A 15638-nucleotide genomic window follows, 5' to 3' on the forward strand; every position below is an offset into this window, starting at 1 on the left:
AGTAGGTATTGGATTGTCTGCATTTTGCCTCTAGTTCTAAAATAATACATAAATTCATCTTCTAATGTTGTACCATCTTTGTTGAGTTCCTTGCTTCTAGTTCAACCCCCCTGCATGGGCAGGGACAACTGTCACTAGACCAGGTTGCTCAAAGCCCCATCCAGCCTGCCCTTGAACACTTCCAGGGATGGGGCACCCACAGCTGTGGTGATGATATCCCTTGTGCTATCCACATTTAAGAGAGACTTCCTGATTTATAATGACTTGGAAGTTGATTTCACAGAATATTATTTACAAATTGTGATGATTTAGAGAAAATATGAATATTCTGGGTTATTTTAAATATTCTGCCATTTAGTAGCATTGTAAGAAATGTGCGTTTTAGATTCCCCTATTTTTAAGGAATTCATTTTAAATACCTTTAAATGTTGTGAAGGTTTGAAGTTCCAACCTATTTTTCAACTTTTTTTCCTCTTGGGTTTCCTTTTTTATTGCTTGGGAAAACAAAAGTCCAGTATTTCCTTTTTTTTTTCTCCAGTAAAATCTACATAGGTGAAACTGAAGTGAAACAGATGTGAAGCCTTTCTCCTAATTCAGGCTCATCAGTCTGGCTGGCTGAAGTACAGGAACTTGAGCCATTTGTGTTGCTGTTGTGTGTGTTTTTCCCTTATGAAAGCAAACACAATCTGAAAAGCCAGCATAGATAAAGAGCTCTGTAGGGTTGTAGTATAGTGGCAAGACTATATATGGTTTTATGACCATGTTCTGAAGGCAGACTGGAGGTGACAGTATTATTTACTTCTGTTGCTTGGGGTCCAAAGAGAGAATAAATTGCTATTGATTTTTGAGACATTACAGTGAAGTGTCTGAATACCTGCAGAATAGCTGGGTGGTAAGATAGTCAGAGTCTGCATGGAGACTGCTTTTGAAATGACTGCTTTTGAAATGACTGCTTTTGTTCTGTTGTGTTGTTTTCTTTATATTCAGAACCAGTTACTAGAAAACTTTGTTGTGGGTACCATTGTCCTGGGTTTGGGCCCAACAGGACAACAAAGGAACAGCCACATGGCCGCTCACTCAACTCCCCCTCACACACGGTCTCTGGGATGAGGAGGACAAAGCTCATGGGCTGAGACAAGGGACAAGGAGGGTTCTTCACCAGTTAAGGTCCCCGGCAAAACAGACTCAACTTAGGGAAAAAAAAAATATTTAATTTCACACTCATCAAACACACACAGCACACACACAACATAAAGAGCAGTGCTTGCATATGTTACCCCACCCCTCCCTTCTTCCCGGGCCCAAATCCCTTTGTTCCCGGTTTCTCTCCCTCCTTCCCCCCAGAGGCACAGGGGGACAGGAATTAAAGTAAGTTCACAGGCTGGTGGTTCTTGCCACTCCTTCCTCCTCAGGAAAAAGGATTCCTTACAGTCCTTCTCTGCTTCCCCATGGGTTCCCTCCCATGGGAGAGAGTCCTCCACGAACCTCTCCTTCATGAGTCCTTCCCACGAGGTCTGGAGCTGCTCCAGCCTGGGCTTCCCACAGAGTCACGGGCTGTTTTGGGAACAAACTCCCGTCACTGGGGTCTTCCAAAGCTGTGCAATCAGAGTCCACAGGCAGCAAATCCTCTGGCCACAAAATCCAAGTCCAGTGGCCAAGTTCACCCTAGTGCCTTCAGGGAAAGTTCCACCACGTTCCTCCACGAGAGCAGGGGGACAGCTGCCATCTCACCATGGGCTGCAGGGAAACTTCTGCTTGGGCACCTTCTTCCCCTTCTTCCTCACCAACCACCAGCACTGCTCTCCTCCAGCACAGCTCTTCGCCTCCCCAAGTACCTCTCTGCGTAGGTGTTACAGCTGTTCTTTCGTATGTTAATCGCAGAGGCGCATCTGTTGTCCCTCTAATGGCTCCTTGACTGGGTTTTGGAAGCAGGGGGAGCTTCTCAGCTTCTTACCGGAGCCACTCCAGTGACCCTTCTCCCACTACCAAAAAAACACCACCAAACCAGAACAACCGTATTTATTGTAAAATTCTCCAAGTAATAGAATTCAACAGCCATTTTATAACCATTTGAAATAGATGGTTAAAGTTTGACATATTGCCATGTGTGTACATTACTGTTTAGAAGGAAATACTGAGTCTTTGCATTAAATCAAACACTTCATTGAAGACGTCTTTTCCAGAGGTATAACAATTTATGAGAATAAAATTAGCTGTATGAAAGTGGAAATGAAACACAACAGTCTCCCCCACCTCCTCACAAAGCTAATTTCTGCAGATTGTTCAGGTTTGGCATAATTAGTCTACAAGTTTGGGGTTTCGGGGTGGGTTTTTTTGTGTCATTGGGGGGGTGTGGGCGATTTGGCACTGCTTTTATATTGGTTTCTTTAAGTTTTATAGCAATGCTACATCGTAGTGACACCTGCTGGGAGACATCTCAGTGAAGCATCTGAGACTGTGGCTGCTGCCTGTCAGCTCTTTTCCTAGAGTCAACAGCCCGGGGTGGCAGCCCGGGATGAGTCATGGTTTGTAGCTCCCCCGGAGGGCTGTCATTCCTTTCCGAGAAGCCTGACTCCCCTGCCAGATTTACTGAGCCTTAGAAACTCAGTAGAATATCGTTATACGTTTGGATCTCCCAGCTGGGACTTAAACTCACAGCACCAAAGAGTCTAGGTGAATATGTAAAGTGATGATGGAAGCTGTTTGGAATGGTGCATTGCAGTAATTAATCTTCTCCACTAAGGAATCATGTATCAAAACAAGATTTTAAACTATTTTAATTTATTAACATTTGTGCGTTTACCATTATGCAGTGATAATTCATTACTGAATTCATACCTATTTGACTGTTTACCATGGGAAGGGGTTTTTCCTTTATGATGAAGCTTCTCAGGATCAGCTCCCAAATGTAAACAAACAGAAGCTGATTTATTCTTCAGCTGAAGTAGGGTAAGGGGAGCTATGGCTTCCTCCCACCTGCAAGCTGAATTGAGTGAAATTTCCAAAACTTTACTTTCAGTTTTCAAATTATGTGGAGAACTGTAAAACTTGAGAATATTTTTTGACAACAGTGAGAGGCAGTGACATGATATGCTTGTTCCTGGGGTTCTGTTGTATTTTTGCCTTTTGATTAATTTTTCTTGAGATTCCCCTCAAAGCAGGGTGCATATTTGAGCTTAAGAAATAGATACAATTGTTGTGATTTCTGTCCTCAATACGACCTCTCGGAGACTTCCTGAAGGTTTACAAATAACAATCCCCTGGACAAGGTCACAATGCTTTTGTCTGTTTTTAAAGCTACAAAAACCTTTTTATTTTTCTTTTTGAATAATCTGCAATTGTTTCTCCATTCAATTGAGAAAGTTCTCAGAAGTGGCACCAAAATTCTAAGGGCTTCATATAGTTATCTGTAGTCTTTTCCGCCTCCCCCTCCCTTGCCTTTCCTTACTCTGACATCTGTGTCCAGATGCAGATGATGATTCTAGGTGAAGTTGTATTTTTGTTGATACCAGTAGTGCCGGAATTTTTCTCCTTGCATCTAAGTATACATTATCCATCCATAAAAGCTGTGTGATGTTCAAGATTTAGTTAATTGCTGTAGATAAAATACATTTTCTGGCTTCTGAGCAGTACAGCACTGGAAAAGATAAAAGACCCTGAAATTACCTCCCTTTATCTTAGTCCTAAGTAAGGGCTACTTTTATTTCCCAGGCTGACAGACCTGAAGCTAGCAGCCTCTCGGTAACAGTGAAGCCATGTAACAATGAAGCTGTGCCAGCAGAGATCAATAACTGCCACTTAGTTGAAGGGTAACAGTCTGTTCCTACCTGAACCAGTGGTTTGCCCATGACAAATAATCCTTGAAGATAATCAGATCACACCACTTGATTTAATTTACTTCCTTCAGCAGGAGTATTTGTTCAATGGACCACAAAACCCTCTGGTTTAGCATGACTTCATATATACCTGTTCATTCATCTTTTTCCAGACTATTACATTTTGTTTCTATTTCTTATATCTAAAACTTATTGCTATATGGTGTTAAAAATCGTTTTTCCTTTAAAACATTCCCTACTTCAACTCCCTACAGCAACTCCTTGTCCTAGTACGTGCCAGCTTCCAAAGAGATAAAAACTGAAAATAAGTTGTGACAGTGTCATTTACTATCATCTGGTGAGAGTCTGGTGATAGTCTGCCTGTTTCCTTTCTGCTGCTCCTGGTAAGACTCTTCCATACAGGAAATATTTTCCAGTTAGCTTTCTTTGAAAGCTACTGAGTTGTCTTGCCCTGTGTTTTCTTGAGAGCTAAGAGAAAGCTCAAAAGGGAATTTGTGGGAGCCAGGACAGCCTGTCTTCCTTATATCGATACTATTGCTGTCCTTAAATTCTTTGTTGCTGGATAATGGACTTCTAAACTTGTGTAATGATGCTTGATCTTTATGCTTGTCCTTATTTATCTAAGGAATGTTTTACTTTTTAATATTCAACCTATGAAATAGCATAATGAATGTTATAAATCTTCTATTACGTGTAGTTTTATCACTGTTTGGCTGTGTAGGTGCCTTAAAATGTAGCAGCTGGTATCAAATGGTTAATGCTGTTAGTCTGCACAGAAACTGTTTTAATGATAAAAATAAAATTACTTTGAAAATATGTAGTTTAATTGAAATCCCATTTAAAGGGTAAAATTATGTTATTGATTATGATCAAAATGTCCCAGGCGCTGATGAATTCATCAATTCCTGTTTTAGACGTGTTATAAATCTTTTAGTGAAGGCAGGGGATGTGAAAAAGATGAATATTTTCAAATTATAGTGGCACATTACTTACTACGTATAAGTTTTTGTTCTTAGCAATGTACCTGTGAATGGAAACAGCTTCTTAAGGACTGCTGTAGAAAAAGAACACACAATGAAACCTACTTTATAAATCAAGCTGAAATCAAACTGTTTTATGTCAATAAAAGGTATGGTTAAAAAAATGATGACAAACTGTTTCAAAGAGGAGAAAATGTATGGTAAATGGGTGTAAGAGTTAGCTTTCAAGTATAGGGAGGAATTAGACCAATATTTTTTGAGTAGTGTAAGTCATGGTGTCTTTCATTCAAATTTCCAGGTCAAGATTCAAAAACCTGAATTTATTTGCTGCAATAATTTTAGGATTATCTAAGACAAATCTTTATTATTGACCTATGGAATTGCTGTTTGTGGCAATGAGAAAGTCTTAAGAGTAGAAACTGCTCACTAGTGATTGTATTTTCCAAGATGTGCAGGACCTTGCTATATGTGGGAAATCTTGTTTTTTCTGCACTGGATACATTTTGGAAGGTACGTTACCTCTACCTAAGTTCCCAGAATAATCAGGCTTCTTGGGCAGCATCTGATCATAGCTGATTCACTTAGCCTCAGTTTCAGTTCAAAACACACCTTGTGATATCAGGCCTTTACACAGCAGTGGGTGGTTAAAGCACCAGCAGAAAGCCATAGATAAACTGTCTGTGCTTTCATAAATGTATTGTGAGCTCCTAGCCAAGTTAGGACAGGGAAACTGGCCATCCCTACAGTTGAAGTTGGGACCTTTTTGTAGCAATACAAGATTTAGAGGGCAATAGAATCAGCTTCTGTAAGTGCCATGGCTGATATGAGTTGTAGGTTTTTGATCCCTTTGTGTGCACAGTGACCCAGACGCTGTGGTGAAATGAAGCCCCCCTCTGGATCCTCTCTACAGCTTCTTCCTAGGAAGAAGCTGTGGCTTCAGGGTGACCGTGGCCTGGAAGTCAGTGCTCCTGCTTTCAGATGAGTGGTCTAATTGCTAAGCTATTGTATAGAAGAATGACTCTTTCTCTAACTTAAGTAAAATCAGTATCAGTATGCTGCTAGCATGTTTTGCATGATAATTTTTAAACTAATGAGTATTTTCATGCTTGGTATCACAAAATTTTACTGAGCTGTGGGTATTGTTCCTTCTTAAACAGAGGGTGAGGCTCCTTGGGCTGTGATTCATGATGGAAGGTACCTGCTTGAGATATTGCCATTGTTTCTTGTGCTGCTTGTTACCCCCGTGATGGTCTGCACTCTCTCAGCTTTAAGGGTTTTATGACTGTGTTATATAAATTGAACTGAGAAACTGATTATGTTTTGAGAAAAAAAGAGTTTTGTCAAGGTTTCTTTTTTTTCTTAATTAGCTTAATCATTTCCTTATATCATAACCAACAAGACAAATTCCTGCTACAGTAGTGGGAAGTTTAAGAAGACTTGCTAGCCATGTTAAAGGCACCAGTAACAGGACTTTTAGATGTTCTGTAATCTTACAAATAGATTGTGTTATAGCATATGAGCAACCTGTTAGGTTCCTTAATCAGTTAATTAATCATACAATACATCAATTTTAATAGCCTGTTATGAACTATTGCCAGTCTTCGAGTGTGTACGGAGGTATAGGTTCCTCAAGAATAAAGAGACTAATGTGACAATGTCGTAATTGTCAAAGACTGAGAATCTTCAACAGAGTTGGAGAAGAACATCTGCTTGTTCAGACCACTACTCTCAAGCAAGATGTCAATAACCCACTCTGTTCTAGGAATTATAGCTCATTCCAAGTTTTGAGTTTCAGGCTAGAGAATTTAAGTATCATTAATTAAAAAGTAGTCTCCCAGAAAATCCAGTTCTCCTTGGATATTCTGACCATGCAAATTCATGTCTCGGTCTTCTAGTTCCTGCAGCAAATCTGTCTGCATGTGGCTGTCCCCATCTGTCTACTATTTATGCTAGTGATACTTAGGATATCATAAAGCTGATAGCAGCAAACTAGAAGATGTGCTGCTGAAGTTTAAATAAGAAATTAAGTGGAATCTGGAGTCTGAAAGTCCAGCTTCCTGCATATAATCAGCGAAAAAACTGAAGTCTTGGAAATCAGTATGTTTTTTATAAAAGGAGAGTGCCACTGCCAGAAAAGTGGCTTCAAGTATGTATGTGCCTGAAGGTTTAGGTGGCAGCAGTATCAGAGGTACTGTTCAGACTTTACTTTCACAATCAAACTGAGTTATCTTTTATCTGTCAAAAGCAGAGTTCACAGTCTACTTACAGCAATTGTAATCTTCAAAGGTGTAAAACTGCCTTAAGAAGTTATTTCACAGCTCTTAGGAAATTTTGTGCTGGAGGTCCAAGGCAGTCTGTGTGGCCACAGAAGCTACCCTTTGATGCAGGCTCTGAAGTAGAGACTTAGAAACCTTTGAGGCTGTGAGCAACTTTTCACTCATCTGAATAGTGAGAGGGGAGAAAACACAATTAACAAGTTTCTGTACTTGCACTATTTTCTGCCGTGGCCTAGAAGATAACCAGCTCAAGAGAAACATTATAATATTCTGGTTGCCTCCATCAATATATATTTTCTTCTATGGAGATAATTATCTGTTTTTCCTGATTACTTCTGTATTAGAGGTTACTGACTTGTGCTGCTATTGTGATTATTTTGGGCCAGGAGTGCCATTGATCAGGGACTGGTTGGGCATCAGTTGGATGGTGGTGAGCATTTGGATTTTTTTTACATCACTTTGTTTTGTTTTTTCTTTGGGCTTTGGGGTTTGTGTCATTTTGGGTTTTGTTTTGTTGTGTTTTGCTTTGTTTTTGTTTTTACTTATTAAACTGTCTTTAGCTCAACCCTTGAGATTTTTTTTTTCTAAGTTTTACTCTTCTGATTCCCTTCCCCACCCCATCCCCCTGCCAAGGGGGAATGAAGGGCTATGTGGGGTTTAGCTGCTTATTTGGATTAACCTTAAAATAGTGAGTTTTCATCTGCAGCCCCCATCAGCCAAAACAGTCACTATTGGCTTTGCCATGGTAGTAGTATATAATGCATGGAAACACCTGGTTTTAAACTTTCTTGACCTACAAAGTACCACATTATTGGACAGCAAAGGTTAGTCTACCACTTGGTAGCTATCCCAGTGTATTTTTGTTTTTCAACAGTTACATGGTCTGTTTAAACTGTGAAAAAAGTAGCAAACAGGAACACATGCATAAAATAAGTTGAAATTAAAAATTTGTAACTGATCAGCAAAAACCTTAATGTAACATCAGCTTGTTTTTTCAAATAGTTGTATTATCTCCCTTTAGATTTTATGCCTCAACAGGGAAGCACAGCTTAGTGGTGGTTTGGGTTGGAGGTTTTTTTTAACAAGAGAATCAAAGAAAATGCTCAAATTTTCTGTATTTTTAAATATTTATAATCTTGCCTAAAATAATAAATACTATACATGATTTTGTGGTCTTGCCATATACTTTGAATCTTATTTACAGGTTTTAATTTTTGAAACTGTTTTCAAAAGTAACCTATTTGGGTTGTAACCTATTGAAAGGATAAGAACAGTATTGTTGGAAAGGAATTATGTAGCTTGTAATCAGGAAGCACAAAAGTCACATGAGTAGTATCGGGAGCTTCATCCAGCTTTACTCAGGGGTTGGCAAAACAAAGTTCTGAGGTTATAAAGCTGTAAAGGTGTGTTTTAGTAGAGTTTTTTTACTAACACAACAGTAACAATGAAGTCATTATTGACTTGCATAGTGTTTGTAACAGTGACCTAGAGGTGAAAGGCTCCACATCTCATTTCCAACCATGTAGTCCTCCATAATTTAATTTGATGCAAAGCAATTATCAGCAAATTGATTTTCATTCATTGCGCTGTAGGACAAAAACATTCCTGTTGCAGCAGGCAAGAACAACTTCTGGGACAGCCTTCTACCTGTCTTCAGAGTAAGCAGAGAAATGTTGAAAGGCATCTAAATGTAGCTCTTAATGACCTTAGACATCAGCAGGTAGTATGTTTCTTGCTTTGCTTTTTGTGTGGGCAGATTTCCTCTGATTTTTAGTAAGCAGTTCTCTGGCATTTTGTTGTCACTTACTTTTACTTTCTTTTGGTTTAATGCTTGCTTTCTCCTTTTCCTCTCCGCCCTTTTCCTTGGGTGTTTTCTAATATTGCTTTCCCCCTTCCCCATCACAATATTTTCAATATGACTTTTCAGCCTTCCTCTTACACAAATTTTCTGTCTGTCCTTATTAATTTCTGCCATATTTGATGACCCAGTATTGCTGTTCACCCTGGATCCGCATTCTGTAGTCTTTTATGACTCTGTTTTTCTCTTGCTACTTTGCTTCTTTGCTTCAGCACTTGTCTCAGCTGGTGCTAACAGTTTCAACTTTGTATACCTGAGTTCCACATGTAGAGCTCTCTTTAGAAAACTACAGCTCTGAATATACCATTTGACCCAGATGTGTGGTTGCTTTTATGATGGGTATACTTCATCCAAGAGGCATTCAATGGATATTTATTCAAATTGTTTCAGATTGAAAAGACTTGACTTTATAGCACAGTTACCTTTCTTTTCTGACTATCTTATTAAGAAGAAGAATATATACCATAAAATTTGATGTTGAGGTATAATTTCTGAGAATCTCAGCATTATATATAGAAAGTAATGTAACATAGATTTAAGAGCTGAAAAAAGCAGGGAAAAAAAAAAGATTTTAGGAGTTCTGAAATACTCTGAACACTTAGAACTACATTTGTACAATACTGATTATTTTTGTGGTTATGTAAATACCAGTGTGCCTTTTTGGTGTGTATTCACTCTGCATTGATAGATTATTTTCATTCTACATTTTTTCTACACAGATTATTACTGCTCATGTAATTCTACTTGGAAGTAGTTTACTTCCATAGAGCCAAAAATAACTTGAAAATTAATCAAAGCTACTCATAACATTAAATCAAAATGTTGAAAGTTTTTTTACATGAAGACTTCCAATAAAACGTCTATTCTGAGTAATTCTTCTATAGCTCTTTAAGAACACTGTAAATGAAAGTTATTAGTTTTACTGTTGCTCTCTGATACAGGCAGAAGTTCAGGTCATTGGTTTCACTATGGGCAGTAGAAGACTGATGGGCTACTTAAGGGAATTGATACACGTTTCAGAAGAGCTTTGGGAAATCTTTCCAATGAAACAGTATTTATTGATATGGTGGTTTAGGAGGCTTCTGCTTAGCACATTCCCATGTTCATCTTTGTAGATTCTTTAATTCCTTGCAATTTAAGGCAAATTGATAAGCATGGCTAAAATGTGCTCTAAGAAGATAGTAGCCAAATCATGTCATAGGGCTGGCAGTTTCGTTCTGCCATCACATTTTTTGGCAAGCAGGTTCTTGAACATTATTGTAATTAGCTTCTTAAATGTGATTTTAAGACTTTTAAAGCCACTTATGTCTTTTTTTTTTTTTTTAAAGGATTCCTGCACATTGTAGTCCTCTTCAAAAATACTGTGTTTCTCATTTTGTCTTTGTATTTATTAATTTAAATAAATCATGTGATAAAAATGCAGAGAATGGCATTGCCTAATGGAAACTCACAGTACTAATTTAAGGTCTACTAGTAGTATTCTTTGATATATTTTCTTTTCATTAATAAAAACTATTTAGAGCAATTTGGAGAAATGTCCTCTAATTTGCAACGTGGTGGAAAAAGTTTTGTATCCCTAGTCTGAAGTTTTACTGTGAGGAGGGAGAAGAAATAACCACTAAGACAGTTTAATAAGATTCTTGACCTGCAGTATGGAACACTACATTATAACAGATTTCCATTCTCCATTTCAATAGAGTACATCTGCTAAAACAGCACCTACATCTACTCTTGTTTTTCTTGATGAATGTTTTATTCCATGTTGTTAAACAAGATAGTTACTTTGTTGCTCTATCCCAGGCATCCTTTTTTTAGGTATTTAGAACTTCATCACTTGTGGTCTGAAAAATAATCTAATGGCAGGGCTGTTTGGTTTTTTTTGTTGTTTGGTTGGTTTTTGGTTTTTTTGATTGTTTTTCTCAGAAATTATTTGCATTTGTAAAATGCATGAAGAATTTTCAGTTCTTAATATATTTGAAATTAACTATAAATGTAAAGAATAAGACATACCTGTGACTTGTCTTCTTGGCAATATAATGATGCGAATTATAACTAATGATACTGGGGGTTGATTATATATTTTTTCAAGATTGACTTACAAATATGGAAAGAGAAAATAAAGGCACTCAAGAAAGCTTTTGTATGAAGTACCTGTTTCATGCAATCATGAGATGATTCATATTGGAAGAGACCTCAGAAGGTCATCTAGTACAAACTTCGGGTCAAAATACAGTGTTTCCACTTTCTAAGGGAGTTTTCTGTTTTCAGGACAGACTGCAGATGGACATAATTTTGGAAGAATGAAATAACAAGGCAGACAGTGATACATTATTATTCATTCTTTTCCTGAAGTTTAGGATTTGTCTGAGCCAGTTTGAAGCTGTACTTTTATTTACTAAGCATTAATAGAGGGTTTTTTTCCTTGGCCTTATCTAAATAACTTTTGAACCCATGTATACCTGTTGCAGAATGGCTTGAGCAGCAGGGCCATGGGCCCCTGCTCTCTCCTCGAGAGGCCTTGAGAGTGTAGCACAAATAGCAGCTGTACAAGCAATCTCTTTTTTTAGCCTAACATAAGTATAAACAATCTCTGTTAGCTTAAACTAACTCAAGGACAAGGTAGAGAAGTAGAATAATAGAAAACGAGGAAGAACCCTGGAACTCAGATGTGTGTTACTATCCAGTAAAATCACTGCAAGTAGTTGCCGTCCAGTGAAATCACTACAAGTAGTTACTATCCAATGAATTCACTATGCATGGTTACTATCCAATGAATTCACTATGCGTGGTTACTATCCAATGAATTCACTACATGTAGGTTTGGAAAAGGGTATAAAAGTAAGACTGTGTATTCAATAAATTGAAGCTTGCTTTATCAATCACATTGATTCTGGACTGCTTGCTTCCCTCGCCGCCAGCATATACCCATGTATAAATAATGAAAGAATTAATTGATTGGAGTAGATTATCATCATCAAAAACACGAAAGGGAGACTGTTATGTGTAACCAGTGTCAACAAGACACAGTTAAGGAAAGCATGATGTTCAGGAGAAAAAAAAAGAAAAAGGAGGAGAATGAAATTATGGATGGATTTGAAGGAGAGTTGTAGAAACTTTAAATGGAAATGTTAGTCAGAAACTAATACTGTTTACCAGCTTAACAGCTTATTCCCAAGAAAATGAACATAGGATATAAATTATTAGGAAGAAGAAAGTGGCAGCCCAGTATTTCTGTTTCTGAGCACCATACTGAAACCTTGGGAAATTGAGCCATATTATATGTGTCAATCAAGATTTATGCATAACTGATATGATGTTTGGGCTTTCATTAGTTTTGGTTTTGATCAGAAGCACATCCAACAAGTTAAATTGACTTTTCTGCTATTTCAGGGCAGATATCCTTAATTATTTTTCTGTGAAGTGGGAGTGTGTAATATTGGAAAGAGTAGGAATGACTGATTGAGTACCTAACAATGAAAATAATATATGTAGCTTTAAAGCATTTATATAATTTAGAAGGCAAAGGTGTTATTTTGTAAATTAACCAGAATCATAGAATGATTGGGGTTGGAAGTGACCTCAAAGATCATTTAGTCCCAACCCCCATGCATGGGCAGGGACTCCTTCCACTAGACCAGGTTGCTCAAAGCCTCATCCAACCTGGCCTTGAATGCTTCCAGAAATGGGGCCTCCAGAACTTCACTGGGCAACCTGTTCCAGTGTCTCACCACCCTCATAGTGAAAAATGTCTTTCTTATGTCTAATTAAATCTACCTTCTTCCAGTTTGATACCATCACCACATATTCTATCACTACAATCCCTTGTGAAAAGTCCCTCCCGGATTTCCTGTAGGCCTCTTCAAGTACTTGAAGGCTGTTCCCCAGTCTGAAAAAGCCCAGCTCTCTCAGCCTGACTTCATAGGAGAGGTTCTCCAGCCCAGGAGAAATTAGAAAGACAGATGACATGTAGCAAAATAATATTAAAATTAAACCTTTAAAAATAGTCCTCCTCAATTTGATATCTTATGAGTGTCTGTTAGGAACTAGTGTTGGGAATATTTATTTGATTAGTATAATTTTTTTTAAAACAATAGCATATTTTATTTTCATTTATATTAAATTAAACTCAACTTGTGGCTTTAGCTAATGAAGGTAGATGTATTTAATCTGAAAATTGATCTAGCCTAAAAACCCAATCAGGCTATGCCATATAAAATACACAAGAACATCAGTTCTGTTTGAATACATGGCTTCTGAATGTGCACAGCAACTCGGGGGTATAGTTCAGCATATCACAGAACTGAAATTCTGTTTGGTTTTCCTGATAGTTGCTATTGGATATTTTAAAAACCCACCAAAACTGTGGTATTCAATAAAGATAGATTGTGTTCTCTGTGCAGTGATTGCAGCAGAGCATAAGGAAGGATGCACTACTTAACCATCCAACATGTTCTTACTACTGAGCTCTTGCAGGTAGAGCAAGGAGGTACAGCCACCTCATTAATGAAGCACAGTGAATGTTGCACACAGAATTTTAAAACTATCAATAGTAGACAAAGCCTGCTATTTAAAAAAAAAATAAATTAAAAAAATAAATTAAAAAACTGTCTCCAGAGGAGCAGAGCATGATTTGGGATGAAATATTTTGCCTTATATATTATTTTCCTAGTTTATTATGATTCCTTTACTATAGGCTTATGTCTAGTGAGTCTTAAGGATACTTCCCTTCAGCTAGGGATCTTGGAATTCTGTACTAGGAGTCCTAAGCAGTAGTGTGCAATGAAGAGCTTAATTTGAAATCATTTGGGGGCAGAATGACAGATCAATGGCAAGATCAGTTAACTGAGTAGAAAAGTAATCAATTTATAATAGGTAAGTCACTATGTATTAATGGATTAATTAAATAGACTAGAGTAATCCATTAAATGATCTCTAAAATACGATGCTCTAAGTGACAGTACTGTGATGTTCTTTGAGTTGTTCCTTTTTCTCTATGTATTTGAAATAGAAAATGACTTCATACATAAGGAGAATTCAATTTTATTGATAGTTTATTGGTCAATGAAGTTCATGATACAATGATTATAAGCATTAACATAGAATCATAGTCATAATTGCACAGATAGTTAAAGTTATTTTATCTCAGTATATTAATATTTTGCTTGTTAACTAATATATCTGTTGCCTTTTTGTGGTGTTATACCAGAGAGACATAATTTTGGCTTCAGTCAACTAGGGCTAAGTTTCTCAGTTTGTGTACACATGTACCCAAGGTTCTGAATAAGTATCACAGCAGAATTATTAGTTTGGATATAACTAGTGGGATCATGAAAAGAAATAATAGTTCTTTTAGCATAGTTGAGATTTGAAAAAAAAAAACCCCAAACCCGAACAAACTGTAAAACGTGAAGAGACATTTTTGGATGCCATGTGTATTTCAACAGTAAACAGTGAATTCGGTGTTACAGAATGCAGTATTTTTAAAAGGATTGATCAGTGCTATTAGTAATTTTTATATGAGTCTTAGTACGATGTTAAAAGATCATAGTCTTGAGTTCTGAAGTTTCCTTAAAAGATAATGTTATTTAGATGTCAACATATGTGCTATGTCCAGCTACAAGTTACTTCAACTGAATCAGTCCATTCTACAAGATTGTTTTCAAAATGTTTCTAATTCATTGTCACACTTGCATTGGTTTGTACGATACCAGTAATTCGCTTAAATACTTGAAAGAAGTGCTGCCTGTTAATGGTTCATTTTTGTTTTTTCTTCTTCTGTAAGATACACATTTTGGAGGAATATGAGCATAAACAACTTCATGTGGCTCATATTTGCATAGTATATGTTAGGAGTAAATTACTAAAATTAATAGAAAAATAATGGTGTAAAATGGTGCAACTCAGGTTCATTGTCAAATTATAGCTAACTTTAAATATGTTATCTTTGGAGTATTCTACTATATAGTTATTAACCTTTACAGAATTAAAATTAATTTTAAGCACTTTAATTTACATAGTTGTCTTATAATAATATATTTCCATTAGGGATCTCACTTAAATAGACATATTCAGACACTATAATTTTCCTGCAAGTTTGGTTTTGTCAATGGACACTTGGTAGACAATGAAAATACTACTGTGGTTGAAATTTGCTTTTATTCAATTAATGAATAATTATGGGAGAGCTTACTTTCCTTAAATGCAGTTATCTCCTCATGTTTTTAGTGGCTTGCAGTTCATTATGTTTCTGAATCAATAATGATAGAAGCCAAGGAATAAATGCCATTTGGGATTACAGTTGGTGATGACCCCCAGTGTGGTTCATCATTTCCAGTATTTCCATCTTGTGGTTCTAAAGATTTTTGAAGTAATTGAATCTTTCCTTTTTGTGACTGAACTCCAAAGGGACTTTTTCAATTCCCCTGTTCTCTATTACAACCATAAAATTACTTTTTTACTAAAATTTCTTTAAAGACAAATTAAAAATGAAAGCCCTCTAACTGGGAAGAAAATAGATTGAGCTTTCCTTTACTAATGGGGTCTGATAAAAAAACCAGCTCTTATAAAATTGTAGGCAAGGAAATAAATTTGTGGGCTTGCCATTAAAAAAGCCCAAACAAATCAATAACAAGACAAAACTGCTGCAGTTTAAACTATGGGAAGCATCACTGACAGTATTATGTATACT

At 36.9% G+C, this 15638-nt stretch overlaps 1 protein-coding gene across 1 annotated transcript in view; it reads left to right on the top strand.

Annotated features, from left to right (window-relative positions):
* The window catches only part of PRKN (parkin RBR E3 ubiquitin protein ligase), a 705342-nt gene that overhangs the window by 21927 nt on the left and 667777 nt on the right, over positions 1 to 15638 (top strand). The gene's annotated exons all lie outside the window — the stretch shown is intronic.

The sequence above is a fragment of the Apus apus genome, chromosome 3, assembly GCF_020740795.1.
Source record: "Apus apus isolate bApuApu2 chromosome 3, bApuApu2.pri.cur, whole genome shotgun sequence".
Classification (NCBI taxonomy): domain Eukaryota; kingdom Metazoa; phylum Chordata; class Aves; order Apodiformes; family Apodidae; genus Apus; species Apus apus.